The following is a 15,014-nucleotide window of genomic DNA, read 5'->3' on the forward strand; positions in this document are numbered from 1 at the left end:
TTCCTGGCTTCTAAATGATCTCTTTTGTATGGATGGTTCTTGTTTTAGTTTACTGTATCTTCACCTAGGTGACCACAATTCCCTGCTTCCTATTCTTTATGCTTCTGGTCTTACCCAGTGTCTCCCACGCAATCTCACTTAGATTGTTGCTAAAGTAGAAATGATTTTCTCATAACTTAAAAAAAAGGACAAGTCATTACAATGATTACTATATATTATAGTACAAATATAGAAGAAACAAAATTTTCATCAAAAGATAACTCGAACCAAGGAAGGTTGGCATAATGGAGTAATGTGTGTCTGTAAAAAGTGAAAAATATCACTTTGTCCCCAGCATATATTATGTGAAAAAAGCCCCAAACTTATACTGAGCCCTGGTTTGTTTTTGTGGCAAGGTAGTCTACAACCTGGTCACTGTAATGTTGGTGGCTACTGGATTAGTCATTGTTTCTAAGAATTTCAGTGTACAGAGCTAGGAAATAAGTGTATTTACAAATATAAATAGAAACAAAGTATAAATATGTGATAACATGTATCATGAAATTACACAGGCATTCCAATTCTAATTTACTTTAGTAGAGTTTTTATTTAACCCTTTGGTTTATCATCCATGTGGTCTTTTTCCTACACTGCAAATGTTGGTCTACAACTACCCCCAAATAATTACTCCTTGCCTTATCTGACATAACAGTCTCAAAATAATAACACAAATAATATAAGACTACCACCAATAATATAATCACTGAAATATTTAAAACTTAAGACCCAGCAATGATAGCACAGGGGGAAGTGTGTATTGCTCTGCAATTCTGGAGCCATGTGAAAAACCTCAGTTCTGATCCCAGGTCAGCCTGAAACATGCTTGGCATGTGCATGGGCTCCCATGATCCTGGCCAGCTGGAGTGCTTAGGGCTAAGGGTTATGGCATCATGAGACCCTATTGAGGGTGCACATTTCTTTTGCTTTTTTAGAATTATTTTTTAATTTAACTTTATTTATTTACTTATTTTAATTTGACCAGAGAGGAACAGAGCAAGAGGGAGAGAGAGGGAAAGTGAGAAAGCAAGCCGCCAGGTCTGGGACTCGAACAGTGGTCAGCCATGTGGGATTCCAACAGAGGGTTCCCATTTCTTTTTCTCTCTCTCAATAAAATAAGATTAAAAGCATTTAGCTTTTTTTTTTTTTTTGGTAGACTTTGGTCCTTAGAATGTACAGTAGTCTCTCCTTACCTGTGGTCTCATTTTCTGTGGTTTCAGTTACCTACCTGCAGTCAACCTCAGCTTGAAAATATTACAGAGGGAACCAGCAGTTAGCATAATGGCTATGTCGCTGGACTCCCACGTAGTCGACCGCGGTTCGTGTCCCCGACCCGGTGGCTTAAAACTCACGCCGGGCGCTTGGGCGTGCGTGCCCAAGATCCCGAGAGGAGAATGGAGGAGAAGGAATTGCGGCGTGACCATCCCCCCTGCGGGCTGATTTCTCGCTTGCTGTCTCTATGTCTCTGTCTGTCTGGCGAGTGCACGCGCCCTACAGTGAAAATCTCTCCAAAAAAAAAAAAAAAAATTCAGAGAAAATTACAGAAATGAAAAACTCATGAGTCTTTTAAATTACATGTTGTCCTGAGTAGTGTGATTAAATCTTGAGCCATCCTGCTCCATTCTGAGAGCAAGACGTGAATGACCCCTTTGTCCAGTGTATCAATCTCATATGTATTACCTGCCCATTAGTCACTTAATAACTGTTTGGTTTAACAGATTGAAGAAACCTACAATGTATAAGGTTTGGTACTATCGGTTTCAGACCTATATCCCCCCTAAATAATAGGGTACTATTGTATCTGTATTTTCACTTGAGTTGCATATAAAGGTTGTAGGCTGCTGCTGCCTTTTTATTGTAATTTGCCAGAGAGCATGTGCACTTAACCGAGAGAGACAGAAAGAAAAAGAGAGATTGAAAGAGAGAAAGCACACCCCAGGGAGCTTGGTCCGATTGCAGTCCTTTCTTCATTTCTCCCTTCTTTTGGGATTTTCCAGCAGGTTTTTCAAGCCACAGGGTCCAGGACTTGAACCGTATAGTCAGCCACGTGGGATCCAGTCTTTTTAACCACCACGACACTGGCTGACCCATTCTTAAGTCATTTAAGATAATTTCTTTCTTGTTGGTTATGAGAGCAATACGATACAGAGATGTATTTGGTTTTGCTTTTGTCTTTAGCAATTGATTATTTTATTTTTTATATTTAATTTCATTATTAAAAGTTTTAAGTTGATTTATTTCTTCTATGAGTGAGACACACACACACACACACACACACACACACACACACACACACAGAGAGAGAGAGAGAGAGAGAGAGAGAGAAGCACCCCTAACAGGGTCTTCACACTATATCCATTTCCAGTCATGACTGGTCCAGATCCTCGGCATAGCTATTGTGTAGAGGGAAGCCTCAGGTCATGGACTTACCTTTTACCTCTGAGTCCAGTTGCATTACTGCTGTATGACCTCCTGGGCCAGGAATTGCTTTTTTTATATCCTTAACTGCTGGCATGTGTGTGTGTGTGTCAAAGATAGAGAATAGAAAGCACCCCACCCCACCAATAGGGTAGTGATCACACTGCTATCCTTTTTTCCCCTCCTTTTTTCTATGACTGAGTTCAGTGCTCTGACTCTGGGTCCCTTGGCTTCCTATGTCTACTTCTATCAGCATTTACTCTAGAATATGATTGTCTTTTTCCTTTGCTAAATCTTGAGCACTTTATTTTTAACTCTTTCTGATGTCCAGGAGGTTTTCGGCAAAGTGAAACTACTCAATAAAAATTGAATTAATGAAAGAAAGATAAACTGTAGTTCATATAGCTAACCTCCAAGTCATGATAATAGTATCAGTCCTTTATTGTTGTAGGACAGTACTCTGGATGATAATCTTGGACCTAGTTTTCTCCCCTTCTCAGCCCTAATTCTTAGGAATAATTGTAAAATGTGCTAGGAATGCAACATCCTTAGATGGGGTGAGTTGGTCAAGTAGCTCCTGCCCACCATCCCAGAAAAGGATGTTCTACAACACTTTAGCCTAGCAAATACTATGATACTGGGTATAAAATTCAGAACATGCAGCTTTCTGCAGTCTCTCAGCTGAAGAGCAAGTGGAGTGGTACAATTTGAATCATGCCTTGTCCCCATAGTTTCATATTTTGTAATTTAGCCTTAGTAGGTAGTGATTGGATGTCTCCCGGAAATTTAAGTGTTGGTACTTGATTGTACTGCTTGTATTTTTTTTTTTTTTAAACATTTTTGCTATAGGGCACATACGCTTGCCAGAAAGACAGAGAGAGACAGATAGAAAGTGAGAAATCACCCCCCAGGGGAGATGGCCACGCCACAGTCCCTTCTCCTCCATTCTCCTCTCAGGATCTCGGGCATGCGTGCACATGTGCCCAGCGTGAGTTTAAGCCACCGGGTCCAGGATTTGAACTGTGGTCGACTACATGGGAGTCCAGCAACATAGCCATTACGCTAACTGCTGGTCCCTGTACTGCTTGTAGTCTAAATACAATCAATACAACTTAACTCTTCCATGAAATTAATGAAAACTTAATTCTTTCATGGTGTCCCAGGGTAAGACCTTTAGATGTGACATCACTGGGAGAAAGAGGAACTCTATGACTGAGTTATGAAGGGGTATGTAAGGAAAGACAATGAGACCTGAGGTGGAAAGAGAAAGCACATGGATCCAGACCACAATCTCCTGTGGTCAAGGTTCTCCCTTCTGCTATTTTGTTATGTCCTTGGACTTTGCAGCCACGAGAACTTTTATTTATTAAACTTCCATTTCTTTATAATTATCCCTGCTTCAGATATTTCTGTTTGCTATGCAGTGATAGGCTAAAAATTGGGACACATGCAGTTGAGGCTCTATTTGCCCCAGCTTTCTTGAGCTTTGGGGGACTGGATTGCAATAATCATAGACTCCTAGAGGACTGAACAGTGGCATATCTGTAGCATAATACTGTGTGAGACTGACGCACATGGGAAAGTTCTGGGTTTGTGAAGAGTCCTCCATGACCATACCAGGTGTGTGTGCATGTTCATGATCCAGGGCTGACTGAGGCTAGGAGTGGAGTGCAGTGTGGAGACTAGTTGGGGGGTTGGGTAGGGAACTCTTTCTCTCTTTCTTATGGAAGAAAGTTTGGAAAACAAAATTGAAGGGTTTTGTTGTCTTTTGCTGCTGTTAAGTTGTAAACCAATTTCATTAACTTTTGTGTGGAGGGTGCTTTCCCTCACTGGACTCAGACAAGTTGGTAACCCCCACACAGTGAACTTGCCTCACATTTGTGAACTATGAAGTCAGATTGCTCTAAGCCTTTTTTGCACTAATTAATTCTTATAACCTTCATAAGAACCTTGCAAGGTAGGTACTATTATTTTTCTGGTATTACAAACAGGAAATAGTGCATAGCAGAGCCAGGTTGTGAATCTAAGAAGTTTGGTTCTGGTAACAACGCTCGGGGACCAGCAGTTAGCGTAATGGCTATGTCTCTGGACTCCCACGTAGTCGACTGCGGTTCGAGTTCCCGACCTGGTGGCTTAAAACTCACACTGGGCACGTGTGCATGCGTGCCCACGATCCCGAGAGGAGAATGGAGGAGAAGGGATTGCGGCATGGCCATCCCCCGTGGGGGGGTGATTTCTCACTTTCTGTCTCTCTGTCTCTGTCTGGCGAGTGCACACACACTATAGCAAAAACCTCTCCCCCCAAAAAAGAAAGAAACAAACAAAAAACCAACACTCTTAATTACTAGTTTTACTGCTAATCATTTAGAAATATGTATTGAGCCCAATTTTCAGTGTTTGATGTGCATTCTTTCATTTTATCCTTACAGTCCTATGAGGTATTAAACAGCAATACCTAACAGTAACAAAGAACCTCACCTTGGCCAAAGTTTAGACAGGCTTCTCTGAGCCCTCTTGTTGTGACTGCTCCTTGACCTTAGGTCCCCTTCCTCCCCTCTTCCCTGTTTGTCTTCCTTTAGCAGAACTAAAGTATTCTGTCAAATTTATTTAGAAAGACTTTTCTATCCTAGGTATCTAGTCACACTCAAGATCTACTACCCTGGCCTCTTTTTGGCAAGAATACTGTTAAATAGGTTTATTAAGAATCTCCTCTATCCTTGAAATTCCTTATTTATTTTTTCATCTATTGACCTCCTCAACATACTCCTTTTCTGTAAACCCCCACTTTTCCTTGTATATGGAATTGAGCCTGATCTCTCCCCCTTTTGTGACATTTTTGACATCTATACCTGTCACAATAGTCCTGAGTAAAGTCTTCCTTGTCATTTTAAGACTTGTCAGAATAATGTTTTCTTTGACAACAATTATTGAGCATGCACTACACATTGTGCTAAGGGCTTTATATTTCATACTCATAGCAATCTTGTGGAGGAAATATTATTATTTTCCCCAGTTTTCAACTGGAGAAGATGAGCCTTGCACCCTCCTTGCACAAATATTCTTTTCGTTCTTACAATGACCAACAACAGATGCCCACCCAAATCTGGCTGCGTCCAGTGCTTGTGATGCAAATTATTAATCAGTGGCCTCTCTGTCTTCCTATGGTTGCTGTCAGGGCTATTGTCCTGGTCCTCCCATCCCCAATTAAAATGTTCTCAATCTAAAGTTGAATCCTTGGCTACCAGTCTCTGCTCTGAGTGAAAATTATTTCCTTATGAATATTACTTTCTCCCCCCTTCCATAATGCTTGTCTCTCTGTTGTATTGCTCTTTTCTGGCTCAAACCACTCCTCCAAGGATGGGACGGGGCAAGTGGGGGAACGGGGTGGTTGCAGCAGTTTCAGAGGAGGTCCTGCTTGCTGGCTATTAACAGCTCTTCTGCTAGGTGTGCCAGGCATTATGGTGGCAGTGGGAAGGACTGATGAGCAAAGCCTTTTGCCAGTCTCTCCCTCACTGGCTGTTTTCCATATTGTAATAATTAGATCATGTTGAATACCCCTTATTAATTTTTTGTTGTTGAACCCTCAGCATCCACAAATAAAGTCTGCATCCTTAATATGACATTAACCCTCCATGATCTGAGTCCATCCATGTTTGCAGACTGAGTCTTCCAAAGATAACTGCTATTATATCCTGGTGTTTCATTAGCTGCACTGTCTACCACCTTGATATGAATTTTTTATTAGCTTTTTTTTTTTTGAGACGTTTTTGCTATAGGGCGTGTGCGCGTGCCAGACAGACAGACAGAGACAGAGAGACAGAAAGCAGGAAATCACCCCCCAGGGAGTATGGCCACGCCACAATCCCTTCTCCTCCATTCTCCTCTTGGGATCTTGGGCATGCACACACATGCGCCCGTCGTGAGTTTAAGCCACCGGGTCCAGGACTCGAACCGCATTCGACTACGTGGGAGTCCAGTGACATAGCCATTACGCCAACTGCTGGTCCCAAACTTTTTATTAACTTTAAGCTAATAATGTTCCTTGCCATTTTTCTTTTCAACTAATTTGCTTCTTGAATCCAACACCAGCCTTCTAGGCCACATAAATGTTAACACCTCAGATATACTTTCTGAACTTTCTCTGGATAGAATTTTATCTCATCTCTGATGTCCCAAATGCTTTATTTTGACCAAGATAGTTAAAGTGTTCCCTTCAGCCTAATTAAACCTTAGACAGAATTTCTTCCAGACTCTAGGCTCCTGAACTCTCTTTTTTATAGATCATTTACAGGATTTATTTATTTATTCTTTAGAAAGATTATTGTTATTCGATGTGTGTGCTCACTGGAAAGAGAGACAGAAAACAAGAAATCACACCCCGGGGAGATGGCCATGCTGCTAACCCTTCTCCTCCCTTCTCCTCTTGGAATTTTGGGGACTTACACACACATGCCTGGTGTGAGTTTCAAGCTGCCAGGTTCAGGACTTGAACAAGGGTCAGCCCTATGGGAGTCCAGGGATGTAACCATTATGACATCTGCTAAATGTGATCATTTACAGTATTAAAAAATTTGCTGTGATTCTATAACCCAGGAGTATCATTCTCCGGGATGGTCTTTCCTTTGAAATGTAATCAAGGGAGATAGTGTTTCTGTCTCCAGGCTCTGTGGGAGGGTAATAACCTAACATCAGTGTGTGCCTAGCTGCAAGTTAAAAAAGTACCTCCTATCATGAAGATATAAGAAAGTTTACTTTTCTTTGGGGTAAGATCAATTAGCACAAATGGCCTACTGTCCTTCTAATCCAGCTTTTTTCTTCTGTTGGGACTTATCTAGCTTTTAAAACTTTTTACTAAACTTTTGTACATCAACAGGAAAAGTAACCAATAGAATGGAAGAACATATCTGCAAATCACGTTTATGAGATGGACACACACATAAAGAATGCAAAAGGCACTTCTACAATTCAACAAAATATCAATTTAAAAATGGGCAAAGGAATTGAATAAACATTTCTTCAAAGATGTACAAATGGCAATAAGCACATGAAAAGATGTTCACCTTTCATTAGGGAAGTATGAACCAAAACTATGATGAAGTACTACTTGACACCTATTGGGATGACCACTAAACAGAATAATAAAATTGGGACCAGCAGTTAGCATAATGGCTATGTCGCTGGACTCCCATGTGGTCGACTGCGGTTCGAGTCCCGGACCCAGTGACTTAAACTCACACCGGACACATGTGCGTGCATGCCCAAGATCCCGAGAGGAGAATGGAGGAGAAGGGATTGCGGCGTGGCCATCCCCCCCGGGGGGGGTGATTTCTCATTTTCTGTCTCTCTGTCTCTGTCTTTCTGGTGAGTGCATGCTCCCTATAGCAAAAACCTCTCCAAAAAAAAAAAAAAAATAGAGTAACAAAATAGCAAATGTTGACAAGGATGTGAAGAAATTGGGATATTTGTACACTGTTGGTGGGAATATAAAATGGTGTAGCTGCTATAGAAAATAGTATGTGGGTTCCTTAGAAGGTTCAACATAGAATCACCATGTGATCTGGCAGTTTTACTTCTAGAAATATACCAAAAGGAACTGAAAGCAGAACTCCGAACAGATACTTGTATGCCAATGTTCATAGCAGCATTATTCACAATAGCCAAAAGCTGTTAAGAATTCAAATGTCAGGACCAGCAGATGGCTTAATGGTTACATTGCTGGACTCATATATAGTTGACTGTGGTTTGAATCCCGGACATAAAACTCAACACTGGCCACGCATGCCTGTGTGTCCAGAATCCTGAGAAGAGAATGGAAGAAAATGGAGGAGAAGGGATTGCAGCATGGCCATCCCCCAAGGGGAGTTATTTCTCATTTTCTGCCTCTCTCTCTTCAGCTCTCTGGTGAGCTCACACAACAACCTCTTAAAAAAAAAATCCAAGTGTCCATCAATAGAGAAATGGGTAAATAAAGTGTGGTATATGCATACATTGCAATAATGTTCAGTCTTAGGCAGGAAGGAAATTCTGATACATGTTGTAACATGAATGAACCTTGAAAACATTATGATATATTGTCTACTCTTCTTATGTGTGTTACCTAGAGCAGTCAAATTCATGAGACAGAAAGAACAGTTTACCAGAGGTTATGGGGAGGAGTTGGGTAGAAATACAGAGGTATTATTTAATCAGTATAAAGTTTCTGTTTGGAATGGTTCAAAGGTTGTGGAAGTGGACAGTGATGTTTGTACATTATACTCAGTACCACTCAACTGTACATTTGAAAATGGGTAAAGTACTAACTTTTGTCTTATGTGTAATTTACCATAATAACACAAATATTAAAAAAATTGCCACCCTTACCCTGTGGGAAGCCTCTCCCTCCCCCGGTTTAAGTGAAGTCAAATTCATATGTGTTCTGATTGTTCTCACCTATTGTAATAACCTTGAATAAAGTCTTCCTTGCTTGTTTAATTTTGTCCGGAGTAATTTTTGCTTTGGGATTATGTATTTCTAGCTTTGTATTGAATGTACTATGCATTATATTTAGCTATTCAAACAAACATTTGATTCTCTGAGTACTTTTATACTCCTGAGATTGAGAATCATAATGTATTTGTGTGTGCGTGTGTGTGTGTGTGTGTTTTAATCATCCAGAATGCATAACTGGGCATCCTCACAAATTAGGGCCTCAAAAAATGCTGAAGGATTAAAATTGTTTCTATTATACGTACATTGAAAATTCATATATAAATGACATCTTGTGGCACCAAATGGTATAGTTAGTACTGTTTTTGTTTTTTTTGTTGTTGTTGTTAAAAAAATAGTTCTCTTTTTAGAGATACAAATTCTGTGTTTCTTCTGTACAGTTTACCTCATATAAGCATTGTTGCAGTCAGCGGGTAATAGACTAATGGTATGATGCTTTTGTCCTCATAGGTGGAGTCTACCATGAACATTTAGTGGCTGGATCACCCCAACTCTTATCAGATCTGGAGACTCAACAAGCTTAGAAGAGACTCCCTAGTAAAAGTGATTAATTTATTAATAAATGGCATAAGGATAATATTATAGTTAAAATCAAGGAAAGGGAGAAGTGTGGATGGGTTATAAAGGCAAGAGGACTTGTTAGTTGCATTACTGATTGTCCTGAGGAAGGAAAATTTCAGGCTTAAAAAATAGTTGAAGTTGCTGGTGTTTTAGTGAATACTCAATTTATTAAAATTATTAATTTATAAATTTAGATCTTTAAGCCATTGAGTTTAATGTACTCATTTTATTTTGAATTTAGGAAAATTTGTTTCAATTAAGAACAGTTTTAGGCCACCAATGGCATGGTGGTTAAGGCAGCTGGAATCCACATAGCTGAATGCAGTTCGAATCCTGGACTAACAGTTTGGAAAACATATTTGATGTGTGTGTGTGTGTGCATGTCCAAAATCCCAAAAAGAGAAATAGAGAAGGGATTGCAGAGTGACTGTCTCTGATTAGGGTTACTTTTTTACTTTTCTTCTTTCTCTCTCTGTCTTTCTCCAGAAAGCGTATGCACTCTCTAGCAAAGTAGTAAACAACAACAAGATAACACACTTAAAGATAAAACAGCTTCTTTTTCTAACACCTCTTGGGATTCTTAAGTGCATTGATGTTTGAGAACCATTATTCTATAAGGTATAATAATTTTTCAGCTTTTTTTTTTTAGAGAGAGATTTCTAAATTCTAATTGGTGAATTGCTAACTCCCAAGTTATTGTCTCATTGAGATTGTCAAAAGGAAGCTCAATGACTTTGGCATGAAATTCCGTAGCATGTGGGGTTTTCACTGGCACAAGGTAAACCCAAGTTTCTATCTTCTAGAACCGGTATCTGACTTTTTCCCAAAGATGAACATGATAAAGAATGAAATCAAAGGAAAAGAAAAAAGAGAGAGAGAGAGACGAATTGGAGATAATCTGAGTTAGGTTTGAATTTGATTACATAAGAACCAGGACATTAAAGCTACCTCAGTCTAATGGCCTCCCAAACTCATCCCCCTTATCTTTGGGGAATACATTCCCAGAATCCCTTCCCATAGATGCCTGAAGCAACATATAGTACTGAATACCATGTATGTATTCTCTTATACATATATACCTATGATAAAGTCTAATTTATAAATTAGGCATGGTAAGATACAACAATATGGGCCAGCAGGTGGTACAGACATTAAAGCAGCTGGATCCCAAATGATCTACTGAGTAATTCAAGTCCTGCACACTGAGCTTGAGTGCTTGCATGCCCCAAAACCTGAGAGGAGACTAGAGGAGAGGGGACTATGGTGTGGTCCTCCCCACTGGAGGTGATTTCTCACTTTCCCTCTCTCTTTGGCAAGGGCACACACCATATAGCAGCAACAACAACAAAAAAGAGATCAGCAATACCTAATAATAAAATAATTATAGCAATATACTGCAATAAAAGTTAAGTAAATATGTTTTTTCTCTTGAAATATCTTACTGTACTATAGATCTTAGCAACCTCAGCATACAATGTTTGTTCCTTCCTTATTAAGGAAAAACTCCCCTTCCTGCTTAAAAGGAAACACTTTACAGCTTCTCTTCGGCATATCCAAATTGCCAGCATTGTTACTCTTGTACTGTGAGGCCATGATTAAGTAAAATAAGGGTGACTTGAACACAAGCACTATCATGCTCAACAGTTGATCAGTTAACCGACAATGCTACTAAGTGGTGGACAGTATAGATAAACTGGAAAAAGGAATGAGTCATGCTCCAGGCAGGACAGAGCAGAATAATTTAAGATTTTATCACTCATTGCTCTTTTCCTACCTGGCTGCTTGAGGATATACCGCCATCATAAATGACATGGTAACTATCTGAACCAGGAAATTCACGACCAACCGACTACTTCAGAGGAAACAAATGGTCATTGATGTCCTTCACCCCAGGAAGGTAACAGTACCTAAGACAGAAATTCGGGAAAAACTAGCAAAGATATACAAGGCCACACCAGAAGTCATCTTTATGTTTGGGTTCAGAACCTATTTTGGTGGTGACAAGACAATTGGCTTTGGCATGATTTACGATTCTTTGGATTACGTGAAGAAAAATGAAACCAAACATAGACTTGCAAGACATGGCCTTTATGAGGAGAAAAGGGCATTAAGAAAACAGCAAAAGGAACACAAGAACAGAAAGAAGAAATTCAGAGGGACCGCAAAGGCCAATGTTGGTGTTGGCAAAAAGTGAGCTGGAGATCGGAGAACAGTCAAAGGAGTAAAGATTCTGCAATGACTATCTGCGGTGATTGTGCGGATTTTTTCATGAGAGAATTAATACACTAAAAAATTTTCATGTGAAAAAAAGATTTTATCGCATTGTTCTAAATTTCACACAATTTAAAACTTACAGTTATTTTTGTTACTTTCCATTTATTATTTTTCTGCTAGAGTTGGGCACAGGTAACAAATCATGGGAAGCAAAACTGCATAGGTGTCAAAACAATGCTTTCAACTTTTATTATGTAAACTTTCTTCATCTGTGTTAATCTTATTTGAGCATTTCAGCTGCCTTGTAAAATGGGTAGGAATACTTTCCATATTTAGGTGAATCATATGGAATTGCTGATATTTGACCATTTTTTGCCCCATGAAAATAGCAATTATGTGTGGTTCAACTTAAAAAATGGAGAAATTTTAGAGGCTAAGACAGATGAAAGTGAATGGTAATCTAACAACGCCTGTATTTATGTGTCCAACCTAGATTACTTCTCTGCACTCCAGATTCATACGATGTCTGCTCTTGAACATTCTAATAAACATTTCAAATTTAACATGGTAGATAATGAACTTGTAAGTCCTCCATTAAACCTTCTACTACTATCTTTCTTTTCTCAGCAGTTGACAACTCTATCTTTCCAAGTAGCTCAGGCCAGAAAACTGTGGCCATCTTTAATTCCTCTCTTTCTCATGTTCCACATTTAGCCATCAGCAAATCTTGTCAGCTCTACTTTCAAAATATAACTGGAATTTGAATACTTTTTACCATCCTGGTTCAAGCTGCCATCTTTCTGATAGACTATTGCAGTCGATTTTTAACTAGTTGCCCTGTCTTCACCGTTGTCTATCAAGTGTCAGCTTTCCATATGGGAGTCAGGATGACCTTTTAAATACCCAAATTGGATAATATCACTCTGGATAAAATACTCTGATCACTTTCATCTCATTAAAAATCCTACTGAACCCTAATTATCTATACATTTGCCACCTTTCTGATTTTATTTCTTCTCTATTCCTTATTTGCTCCATTCTGGTTTCTTTCTTGTTCCTGAAATATCAAACTTTTTTCTGTCCTAGGGCCTTTGCGTATGTAGTTCTCTCTACATGTAATTATATTCTGTAGTATTTTTCAAATGTTGATTTTAAACACTTCAGCATATATCTCTAAGAGATCATTTTAAGAAGTAATCAAAATATCAACATCACAATTTTAAAATGAACTATATAAATATGTATCAGATAATATTCAGTTTGTATGCCCTAGTTTTCACAATTAAGAATACTTTGTTCAAATCAACATCTGAACAAGGTCTACACATTGTATTTGTTTAACATGACACTTTCAATCTAGAAGTATCATAAGACATTTTAAATCCATGATGATAATTTAGAATAACTTTGTCCTTTACCACCTTTTCTTGTGTGTGTAAAAGCAAAGCATAGTTTATTAAGTAAAACGAAAGTACACTCTTGTAAAGTAGGAGCAGGCCCAAATGGAGAGAGAGAGGCTCAAGGACTCCAGCAGTTACGTTTTGTGAGGTTTATAATTTTTTTGGAGAGGTTTTTGCTATAGGGTGTGTGTGCTCACCAGAAAGACAGAGAGAGACAGAGAGACAGAAAGCAAGAAATCACCCCACAGGGGGATGGCCATTCTGCAATCCCTTCTCCTCCATTCTCCTCTCGGGATCTTGGGCACACATGCATACGTGTCTGGTGTGAGTTTAAGCCACAGGTACTCGAACCGTGGTCGACTACATGGGAGTGCAGTGACATAGTCGTTATGCCAACTGCTGGTCCCGGTTTATAATTTTTTAATCCAGGCATGCCATTGGTTATTGCTTGGGCCCACTGATTGCTCTCATCTCATTGGCTCTGTCAAAAGTGGCTGGGTCCACAGACTCATTTCATTGATTCCATCAAATGTGGCTGGGCCCATTGATTCATATCATTGGCCATATTAATTATGGCTAAATCAGCTAGATACTCCTTACTGGAAATCTGTCTACATTATATTGGGCAGAAAATTTTCCACCCTGATCAGTTTTCCAGACTAGCAGTATAGAGAGACATTCTAACCCTCTCTTACCCATGTCCATTTTCTGGCTTTCTTCCTGCCTCATTTCCCCCTGAGAGGCATGATCCTCATAAATCTGGGGAGTTGAAGGTTGATGATCCATCTTCTGTAACTGCTTAAATCCTGGAAAGGTGAGTTGGCCTTATCTACCAGAGACCATGGAACTCTCACCCTATCTGATTTAGGTGGGAAAGTAGGGTCAGGTCATTGAGATAATTCTGAAGTATGTCATTGAGAGGGCTATCTTGGTGTTGGATGACTCACAGTAGGATTCAGGTAGGTCTGGGAGAGGTTAGTTTTTCTGTTGTATGGTCATTCACAATTTTATAACCTGTAAGTGAGAAGAGATAAACTTAGGATATTTAAGGGACTATGGTGAGAATTAGCATTAACAGGGGACTCAGAAGGACAACAGCTGTGGGCTCCAGTTCCAGAGTTATGACCAGTTTTCCCATGAATCTGACCATTGTCAGATTTGTGAAACCCTATCAGCCAATTTCTTGGTAGTATCTCTTATGAGACCAGATGGTTTTATGTAGAAACAGCACTTTTTTTTCAATAAACAGGCAGAGCCCACCCTTTTCTACAGTCAGAAGGTCTAACCCCCCACCTCATTTTGAAGTACCAGTCTTGCCAGTGAATATATTTGATCTTAGAGAGTTAGAATATTTTGAGCTATTTTATCTAAGTTAGTTTATCTGAGAGTTCATTGGATAAAATTTTTGAATAATTAAATTTTATTTGTTATTATTTTAAAAAAATCTGAACAAAAAGAAAGCAAGCTGCCAGGTCCAGGACTTGAACTGTGGTCAGCCATGTGGGAGTCCATGCCTTAACCACCATGCCACTTGCCAGCCCCTTGGATAACTTTTTATTTTTATTTTTACATTCAATCACTGTGTATCATTACAGCATGCTGAATGAATTTTCCCATTACAAATACACCGTATATGGATTCCATCAAAGGTGTTACTATACACATTATCAACAGATAATTTTCCATTTTTTTGTCCCTTAAATGTTTTTTTTTCTTTTTTCCACTTGATTACCTCCTCATTCTCTATTTCCCATCCTTCTCCTGCACTATCTCTAGTATCAACAATTGCTTTCCATACTTTTATACCTTCCAATCTTTCAATTTCTGCCATAGAGTACCGACATTCAGTATATATTAAGTGGGTACACACACTGCATCTTTTCCACAATCTTGCTTGCT

At 39.2% G+C, this 15,014-nt stretch overlaps 2 pseudogenes; both read left to right on the forward strand.

The window, feature by feature from the left end:
- Positions 1–15,014, forward strand: part of LOC102486754 (nuclear autoantigenic sperm protein-like) — a 453,231-nt pseudogene that overhangs the window by 1,517 nt on the left and 436,700 nt on the right.
- On the forward strand, positions 8,412–11,770 carry LOC106735464 (40S ribosomal protein S24 pseudogene; annotated as a pseudogene).

Source organism: Tupaia chinensis, unplaced genomic scaffold (assembly GCF_000334495.1).
Source record: "Tupaia chinensis unplaced genomic scaffold, TupChi_1.0 Scaffold000402_1, whole genome shotgun sequence".
In the NCBI taxonomy this organism is placed as follows: Eukaryota; Metazoa; Chordata; class Mammalia; order Scandentia; family Tupaiidae; genus Tupaia; species Tupaia belangeri.